Source organism: Athene cunicularia, assembly GCF_003259725.1.
Source record: "Athene cunicularia isolate RWA chromosome 8 unlocalized genomic scaffold, athCun1 chr8_part1, whole genome shotgun sequence".
Lineage (NCBI taxonomy): Eukaryota > Metazoa > Chordata > Aves > Strigiformes > Strigidae > Athene > Athene cunicularia.
Genome location: NW_020799109.1, coordinates 25,424,780 through 25,435,325, shown reverse-complemented (window position 1 = coordinate 25,435,325; position 10,546 = coordinate 25,424,780).

The window sequence follows — 10,546 nt, the reverse complement described above, 5'->3', positions numbered from 1 at the left end:
TGTGTATAAGAGACAGCCCCCCTCCTCCCCTTATTTCTCTCTCTCTCCCCCTCCTCTGGCATTTCTCTCTCTTCCCTCCCTCACCGTGTCTGTCCCAGACATTCACGCATTAGTTTTACACAAGCTTTAAAAACACATGTAGCTTTATCCACGCATGTGTTTTTTCAGATGCCAGCAAAAGGACTTCCAATGCATCTGTATGTTAAAATTAATATGCCTCAAATCAATTTACGTACAAGCAGTGGATAGACAGTTGATCCACCTCATCTTTCCCAATCCTGTCTGCTTTATGTAGCCAATTAGATCAACTTCCTATTTCTGCATCTGCTGTTCATCTTAGTGATTGTATCTTTAAGTCTTCTAATTCATTTTCTTTAAAAGGTGAACTGTGTTTCCAAGGCCCAAAACTCAGGGATTACTAATACCCTTCAGGAATAGATTTCCAAAAGTTATTTTGTGACCCACATACCCTAAGTATAGCTTAAACATAATGAGACATGAATGAAGAAAAGTCTCGGGAATTGCAAAAGGATAGGAAGGGATGACTCACCCATCACGGTCATGGAGAAAAGACAGATGTGAATGGGGAAGAGAAAGCCAACATCAATTTAATTTAAAAAAACACCACCACCAACACTTAATTTAACAAGCAAACAGAATAAAACAGTGAGAATTATAACTGCATCTTAGAAACACCTTCCCCCCACCATCCCTTCTTCCTGGGCTCAGCTTTGGTCCCAAATTGTCTGCCTCCTCTCCCTCCAGCAGTGCAGGGGGGCAGGTTGCTGTCAGTTCATCACTCGTTGTCTCTGCTGCACTTTCTTCTTCAGTGGGAGGACTCCTCACACTCTTCCTCTGCTCCAGTGTGAGGTCCCTCTCATGAGACACAGTCCTCCATGAACTTCAACATGAGGCCTTCCCACAGGACTGCAGCTCTTCATTAATTGCTCCAGTGTGGGTTCCTTCCATGGGATGCAGTCCTTCAGGAACAGACTGATCCAGCGTGGGTCCTTCCCACGTGTCATAGTCCTCCCACTACAGCAGTGTGGGCTTCCCTTGGAGTCCCGGCCATCCTCGGGCACAGCCCCCTGCTCTGCCATGGGGTTCTCCACAGGCTGCAGGTGGGCATCTGCTCCCCCAGTGACTTCCATGGGCTCCAGGGGCACAGCCTGTCCCCTCACCACGGGCTGCAGGGGGTCTCTGCTCCAGTGCACCTTCCCCTCTCCTCCTCCTCCTCCTTTCTTCCACTGACCTCAGTGGTTGCCCTGGTGTCTCCCTCACGACTGCTCCTCACAACTCCAACTCCTCCTCCTAGATTCTCCTCTTAAATATGTTATCACAGAGGTGCAGCCACTGTCACAAATTGGCTCGGCCTTGGCCAGAGGTGGGTCGGACTTGGAGGTGGGGGAGCTTCAAGAAGCTTCTTACAGGGGGCCAATCACTGCAGCCCCTTCCTCCACTACCAAAACCACTGCCACACACAAACCCAACACAACAATGTAACTTTTTCCCATGTGAAGAAAAGTTAATGGCAAAATGCCATACAAACTCAGCTTTTGTTTTGCCTGAGAAAAAGTCTCATTTCTATGTAATTGGTTTTATTATTTAATACAGCAGTTTTCAGTTTCAAAATTGTCTAGTTCTGGATTTTGTTCAAAATTTGTATTCGTTTTTACTTTCAAAATAGTTTTTGTATATTGAAGATATTTTGCTATAAAAACAAAGAGATTTTTTTAAAGGAACTGTGAGATAATCTTGTATCTTTAAAATGTGAAGTAAGTTATAGAAGTGCTCACTGCGTATTTTTAAGCTCAGTTATATGGCCAAATGAGTAAAGAAGTCTAGCCTATGTAATGAAAGGTTTGAATTTTTAGGAAGATCTCTTGCTAGAGACAGATTTAAGGCTCTATGATCAGATAAGCAGTGAAGAACATTCTTCAGTCAAGATAGCTGTTGAGTTTCCAAAGATTAAGTAAAAGAAAGTAGATTCAAAGTACCTGTTTCTAGATGGAAAACATTTTTCATACACTTCAGTCAAAATCCTCTGGCCTCCTGCAGAGGAATTCATGGTTCAAAATTAAGTGGTAATCAAAGACCCCTGTGCATGAGAAGCCTGGAAGCAGAGTCCATGAAAGGTTTTGCACAGTGTGATATATAGAAATCTAAGAGGAATATGCATCAGAATAGAGTAAATATTGTGATGGGGTAAAATGACAAGATTGGGTCTGGGAGGAGTTCAGAGCACTGAGTAAAATCTGATGCATATGGTCTGTTTATCTGGTATAGACTGGCTAGCTGTTCTGCTACAGCTACTTCATTGTGGGGTTCTAGTTTATTTCTGCAAGTATCATGGCTATGAATCCTGTTTACTTCAGATGCATGCAAGGAATCTGAATCTGAGATTGCATTTCCTACTGCTGGTTTGTTGTTAGGTGTGGGGAATGGAACCTCACTCTAGAATTTCACTCCAAAATTAGGTGGTAAAATTGCTTCATATTGAAACAACAAAGAAACAAACTTGAATTATAGCTTTATCTTTGCTTATTCAGCTTTGCTTTCTGAATATTGTTTTAATAAATTTATTTAATAAATCTGCAATCAAAATCAATAACCATGCCCTTCAAAGCTCTGTTTAGTGGTAAAATAAAAAAGGAAAAAAAATTATTTGGTCCGTGTAGTTTATCTTAGTTTTATTATCTCTGTACAGAACAAAGTGGAAACACGTGGGTAAAGAAAAGAGGAATAGAGTTTATCTTAGCTTTTGGTGTAGTGTTTCCCTTTGTAGTGAAGGCTGAGCCCTAGTGGCTTAACTCTAGTTTGGATGGGTGTATAGCTGATTTCCCTAAAGCAATCTCTGAAGATATACTTGCATTCAGTGAAGTGGTATTTAAGAGGTTACCATAGTAACCTCTGACAGAGGAGATAAGAGACGTCTCTACCGACTGCTTAGATGTGGACATATGTCTTAACAAATGTGTCTTAACAGCACTTGCTGATGATTGAGTTCTTTGTTTTTGCTTATTATCCCTGTCCAGCATTGCTCGCATGGGACTAAAGGATTTCAGGCACTAGAGTAGTGGTGGATTGTCACGAAAAAAGCTGGTATTTTCTTTATTAAGCTCATTCCAAAGAGGGAGAAGGTTTTCACCTTTTCTCCCTGGGCCCTCAGAGATATGTATGAACCACCCAAAGAAAAAAGAGTTGGTAATTCTAGCAAGCAGTGGCACATCTCTCTATCCTCTCATCGCCTGAAAAGTGTTTTTCCCAAATCTGACAAATCACAGAATCATTCAGGTTGGAAAAGACCCTTGGGATCATCGAGTCTCACCATCAGCCCTACTCTGCAAAGTTCTCCCCTACACCACATCCCCCAACATCTCATCTAAATGACTCTTAAACACATCCAGGGATGGTGACTCCACCACCTCCCTGGGCAGCTTATTCCACTGTCTGACCACTCTTTCTGTGATTTTTTTTTTTTTTCCTAATGACCAGTCTAAACCTCCCCTGTTGCATTTCAAAGCCATTCCCTCTTGTTCTCTCACTAATTATCTGTGAGAAGAGACCAGCACCAACCTCTCTACAATGTCCTTTCAGGTAGCTGTAGAGAGTGATGAGGTCTCCCCTCAGCCTTCTCTTCATCAAACTAAACAGTGCCAGCTCCTTCAATCTCTCCTCACAGGATTTGTTCTCCAAGCCCTTCACCAGCTTCATTGCCCTCCTCTGCACTCGCTCCAGCACCTCGATATCTCTCTCCTATTGAGGTGCCCAAAATTGTACACAATACTCCAGGTGTGGCCTCACCAGTGCAGATAGAGGGGGACTATCACCTCCCTACTTCTGCTGGTCACGCTATTTCTGACACAAGCCAGGATGCCGTTGGCTTTCTTGGCCACCTGGGCACACTGATGGCTCATGTTCAGCTGCTTGTCAGTTAGAACCCCCAGATCCTTTTCTTCCAGACAGCTCTCCAGCCACACATCCCCAAGCCTGTAGCGATGCATGGGGTTGCTACACAGTGGGGTTTTCTTTTTCTTTTTTTTTTTTTGACAAGCATATCTCTTATGATCAACATTTTCTCGTAAGTAAATGATGAAATCTGTGCTGAAAGAGCCAAGCAGTTAGTTCAGTAGTCATGCTCTATATGGTATAGATGTGTTTTTTAGTTCCACCCTCTGTCATGTTACTCTTCATTTTTCCTTGGTTCAATTTTGTCAATGTAAATTAGTAAAAAAATGCATCAATAATCCTAATCTTCAAATCCTGGCAGTTGACCAAATAATAACACATGGTGGTTCTTTTAATTTCCCCTCTGATTTCTGTGACTTACCATTTGTGGTTTCTGTTGGTCTCTCCAGGACGATCAGAAGCAGAAAATCACTTGTAAATTGATGTGGGGATGGTATTAATCTAACTGAGAGTGACAGAGTAATGACAACTGGGGGTGTGCTAGAAAAGTAACAAGTACAAATAAGGTAAAGTAAGCTTAAGACATTGCTGCCAACTAATTGAGACTTTAACTGAAGCGCAACAAAACTAGTGGCAATTTTTACCAAAGAATAGCCAAGAATTTTTAGCAATATGATTATAAAAATTCATAGCTTTCAAACAACACTTTAAAAACAGTATTAAAGCTGTAAAGATCTGATTTATTTTTCATTTGCTATCTGAAAACTGATGTTTCCCATCAGTTCTTTCTGATCTTTCCCATACATATCATGCTTTTGTTCAGCATTTCTTGATGTTTAGCACACTGGAGATTTGGCTGATGGCTTGTGTTTTTTTTTTTTTTTTATGGTTTAATATTGGGAAACACACACACACACGCACACACACACACACAGAGTATTTATGATAGCATAAATGATATGAACTTTTCTGAAATTAACACAAATAGGTTTGCCATTGATAAAAACTTTACATTTATGATTTTCTCCAAAATTCATTACTATGTGTTGCAGTGTTAACCAAAACCCTTGAGGTGTATCAGATCACCTTTCCTTATTTTCATATATTTCCCATGTGGCAAGATCCCCAAGATCCTAAGTATCTGTCTGCATTCCTTTAAACTACACAAAAGGCATCACTGTGACAGGTGGTAAAGCATTTGTTCATCAAATTCAGTGAACTGTAATATGAACTATTGCATATTGTGTAATACTGACAGAAAAAAAAAAAAAAAGGTGACAGGAAAGGGGAGGGGGGAACAACAAGAGAGGAAGCATCTGTACTTCAGAAGATGTGGAGAACTGCAGGCGCATAATTGAATAAAACAGGAGGATGTTCACGACCATGAATCTCATTATGCAAAGAGATTACTGGGCCTAGACTGATAAGAACTCTGCAAACTCAGAGGATCATCACATTCCAAGCGAAAGGTGAAACTTACACTGTGAGGAGGACCTACGGCCTTCCTCCCAGAAGACCACCCCCCACGATTTGAAGACCCCTGACCGTAGATTTAACAACTTCTGCGCAAGCGTAAAGGACGGATAAGCTAATTACCATACAGAGCGGGAGTAGGCGGGTTCAAGTGATGAATATGCATATGTGTATAATGACTATGTAATACTTTGTAGTATGATTGAAATAGAGTGCCCTGGAGGGTGCGGTCCGTTGTTGGAGCAGGAGACTCCCCGGCCGCCCAGCGCTGTTTTGCTTGTTGCCGCTTGCTAAATAATAAAGAAATTGGGAACTCTGACTCAGCCAATTTTAAGAAGTCAGTTTATAACAATCACGAAAAAATGAATAGTTTTAAAGTTTGCTGATTCTTGTGGGTTTCATATGAATTTAGTAGACCCATAACACTGCACTTTCAAGTATGTGTAATTCTCTTTTTTTAAAATTTAAATAAAAACTAAAAGCAGGATTTTGACTAGCTTTCCATGCTAAAACTCTGATAATCACATGGCTACTGTCATGTGCTTTTTCTTTTTCAGCCATAAGATACAGGCAGATATTTTGACCTTTGTTATAATGTGTAATGCAGTATCTAGGTCATCATCACAGAACCTAGAAAGCAAATGTACTTTTTTCTGGAGAAACAAGGTGTTATCAATTCCAGCAAGATCTGAACCTTACTAGGTCAGACCAAATAATTTGTAGGCATGGAAACTGCTCGCAGCCACCAGAATGGAAAGATTGTTTATCTTCCAGTTTTATAAACATCCTGTGAATAATCCAGTTTTATTTTGATTCGCGGAAAAAAGACTCTGCGACTCGAATAGAGTTATAAAGCAGGTATGTTTACTCCGGCGCCGGGGTGCGAGGGGATTTCTCCACAAAGCTTGCACACCCATTGTCCTGGGTTGCAGTGTATTCTACTACCATGCTCATGAGCTGTAGAAATCAGTTGGGGCAGTGTTTCCTTGCCTCCCCCCCCTCCAGACTCTTTCTGTTAACGGCCCATCAATGCCATGCAGCATGACTCATTACCCCATTGTGAGATGCTCCACCCAGAGGGAGAAAACCAGCATTCCATCCTGGATATAACCTGAGATTCTGAATACCAGAGACGCTCTCTTTTCCACTGGATTTCCAGAGGACAGGAGCTACCTAGTCACCACTGGACTTTTCTGAGGAAGAGCAGATCTTCTTTCTACAGGACCACCGCTTCGGGGGGAACGCAGCCACCATTCTACCAGACTGCTACCACCACCCTGATTAACAGGGTGTCAGGTTGTATCCTGACTCTGTTAGTTTAACACAGTGTTATCTGCCTTTTTTTTTTTTTTTTCTTCCTTCTTATTAAATTGTTATTCTGACTTGGTGTCTCCCACTAGTTTGTTTTCAAACTAGCACACCCATCGCACATTTTACCAAAAACTTGTAGAGTGTGGATATACATATTCATTGGATTACAGAACACAAACATACATAGGCATGAGTAAAGCTGGGTCAGTTCGAAAGGCTGATGTCAACAGTTTATGTCATCTTTGCACCTGCGCGTTGCCTCCTGGTGGTCGTCTTTGGGGGTCTTTGGGAGGAAGGCTCGTAGTCTTTCTCACCTTGTTTTTCCCCCAGAGCATGTGCAGATTCTGTTGGCCAATTTCTTAAATAACAAGAGTATTTTTCAGCTGGTTTACTCTTTCTATCTTATCTAAGAGAACCAACAGAACTTCTACCATCCATATATGGCTATCTTTACTCATTACCAAGACTCCAATTAGTTAGAGCACACCTGTTCCCCGAGGACAAAAGCATAATATATTGCTGAACATTGCAGTTCTTGGTAGATTTTCACAACTGCTTTGTTTTGATGAACACAGTAGTCCTGGGTAAAATTCCACAGAACAGTCTGGGCAAGCAGGATTCTTAGCAATATTAAAAGAATACTATAATACTATAACTTGCTATAACTAAGTAAATAAGTTGCTATGCAGTTTTCTATAAGTTAATAAGTAAATAAATCTCAAAACAAGTAATCATTTCTCTGTATCAATTTACTGAAAAAAAATAGACTTCATTTTATGTAAACACTAATGCATATAAAAACATTTACTGCACTAAACCACATTGTGTCTTTTCAGCTTTTCTTGTAAACACACCTGAAAAAATGCTCTCACTTGGTGATTTGGAACAATCAGCACACCTTGAAAACATCCTGGAAATATACTCCCATCTCTCTGCTCTTCCTACATGCACGATGATATGTTAAAGCTGAATGATGTTAAATGTGGATATGGCAAGTGAGTCTAGCAAACAGTCCCACTGCTTTTAAAGGGAGTTGTGGGTAGACAGTGGTTCATAGCCTTGAGGTGTTTGTCCCATCATCAGGCCTAGAAATTTAATTTGCTTCCTTGTGAATCTTAAAGTAAGCACAGCAGTTTTCTCTTTTTTGGTCTTAGATGTGTATGAAAGTGTTTCTACCCAAAAGCTAAAGGACAATAAATGTTTGAGATTCCAGTTCTGACCAGAAAAGAACTAAGGAAACACTCCTTTTTTCAATGTGAATGAAATGCAGTAATATGAAATGAGAAAAACAACAGCATCTGTGGTGCTATGTGGCATCTGTACATGTCAACAAAATGATTCCAGTAATACTGGAAATACACTTGTGTATATATTTCAAACATACTTGAAACATGGTGATAAACATGTAATTCACCTGCTCTGGTCCTGGATAAAATAGCTAAGTCAAGGTGATCACTCCTTGCTGGCATCAATGAGCTTGCCAGCAAAATAACAATCCAGAAAAGATCAAATCCTCCATCAAATTATCAGATGGAACTATTAGAAAAATTGCAAAAGCCTATCTTCGTTTATCATAATTACCAGGTGGCCAAGAAGGCCAATGTCATCCTGGCTTGTGTCAGCAATAGCGTGGCCAGCAGGGACAGGGAAGGGATCTGACCCCTGTACTCGGCACTGGTGAGGCCGCCCCTCGATTCCTGGGTTCAGTTTTGGGCCCCTCACTACAAAAAGGACATTGAATGACTCGAGCGTGTCCAAAGAAGGGCAATGAAGCTGGTGCAGGGTCTGGAGCACAGGTCGTACGAGGAGTGGCTGAGGGAACTGGGAGTGTTTAGTCTGGAGAAGAGGAGGCTGAGGGGAGACCTCATTGCCCTCTACAGCTCCCTGAAAGGAGGGTGCAGAGAACTAGGGATGAGTCTCTTTAACCAAGTAATAAGTGATAGGACAAGAGGAAACGGCCTCAAGTTGCACCAGGGAAGGTTTAGACTGGATATTAGGAAGCATTTATTTCCAGAAGGGGTTGTTAGGTGTTGGAATGGGCTGCCCAGGGAGGTGGTGGAGTCCCCATCCCTGGAGGTGTTTAAGAGTTGGGATGACTTAGCGCTTAAAGATATGCTGTAGTTGGGAACTGTCAGTGCTAGGTGAACGGTTGGACTAGATGATCTTCGATCAGAGAAGGGGAAGAGCATCTCTGGTCACTGTCTTGCCAAGCTGATGAAGGGGACTTTAAACTGCAGTTGCCAGGGGAGGGAACCTCAATCCATCCCACTCCTACCAGCTTGATGCCAGTGCCAGCAATAGATGCCCAGAGCCTGGAGAGGGGTCACAGGGCAGCAGGGGAGCACCTGGAGAGCAGCACAAAGGGATTCTGGCCAGTAAGTTGGGGGCACAACTTAAATGTGTCTACGCAAACTAACATAGCATGGGGAATAAACAAGAGGAGCTAGAGACATACACACACGTGCATCCACATGCAGGAGGTTTCTGGAATGTGTTGATGATAACTTCCTCTCCAATTGATAGAAGAGCCAACGAGGAGAGGTGCTGTGCTGGACCTTGTTCTCACCAACAAGAAGGGGCTACTGGGGAGTGTGAAGCCCAAAGGCAGCCTTGGCTGAAGTGACCATGAAATGGTGGAGTTCAAGATCCTTAGGGCAGCGAGGAGGGCACACTGCAAGCTCTCTACCCTGGACTTCAGGAGAGCAGACTCTGGCCTCTTCAGGGATCTGCTTGGCAGAGTAGCATGGGATAAAGGGCTGGAGGGAAGTGGAGCCAAAGAAAGCTGGTTGATATACAAGGATCACCTCCTCCAAACTCAGGACTGATGCATCCCAACAAAGAAGATGTGCGGTAAGAATGCCAGGAGTCATGCATGGATGAACAAGGAAGTCCTGGACATGCTTAAACACAAAAAGGAAGCCTATAGAGGGTGGAAGCAAGGACAGATAGCCTGGGGGGGTGGGGGGTGGGGTACAGAGAAACCATCCAAGCAGGCAGGGATCAGAATAGGGAGGCCAAAGCCCTGATAAAATTAGAACCATCCACTGTGGGAGAAGAACAGGTTCAAAATCATCTAAGGAACCTGAAGGTGCACAAGTGCATAGGACCTGACAAGATGAATCCATAGGTCCTGAGGGAACTGGCAGATGAAGTGGCTAAGCCACTATCCATCATATTTGAGAAGTCATGGCAGTCTGGTGAAGTTCCTGTTGACTGGAAAAGGGGAAACATAACGGCCATTTTTAAAAGAGGAAATAGAGAGGACCTGGAGAACCACAGGCCCATCAGTCTTACCTCTGTGCCCAGCAAGATCATGGTGTGAATCCTCCTGGAAACTCTGCTAGGTCACATGGAAAATAAGGAGGTGATTGGTGACAGCCAACATGGCTTCACTAAGGGCAAATCATGCCTGACAAATTTGGTGGCCTTCTACACTGGAGGTACACTGTTGGTGGATAAAGGAAGAGCAATTGATGTCATCTACCTGGACTTGTGAAAAGGATTTCGCGCTGTCCACACAACATCCTTCTCTCTAAATTGGACAGTCATGTATCTGGCAGATGAATCACTCAGTGGATAAGGAATTGGCTGGATGGTCGCACTCAAAGAGTTGTGGTGAACGGCCCAATGTCCAAGTGGAGAGAAGTGACAAGTGGCGTTCCTCAGGGGTTGGTGTTGGGGCTGGTGCTCTTTAACATCTTTGTTGGGGACATGGACAGTGGGATTGAGTGCACCCTCAGCAAGTTCACTGACGACACCAAGCTGTGTGGTGCAGTCGACACACTGGAGGGAAGGGATGTGCCATCCAGAGGGACCTGGACAGGCTGGAGAGCTGGGCCTGTGCAAACCTCAT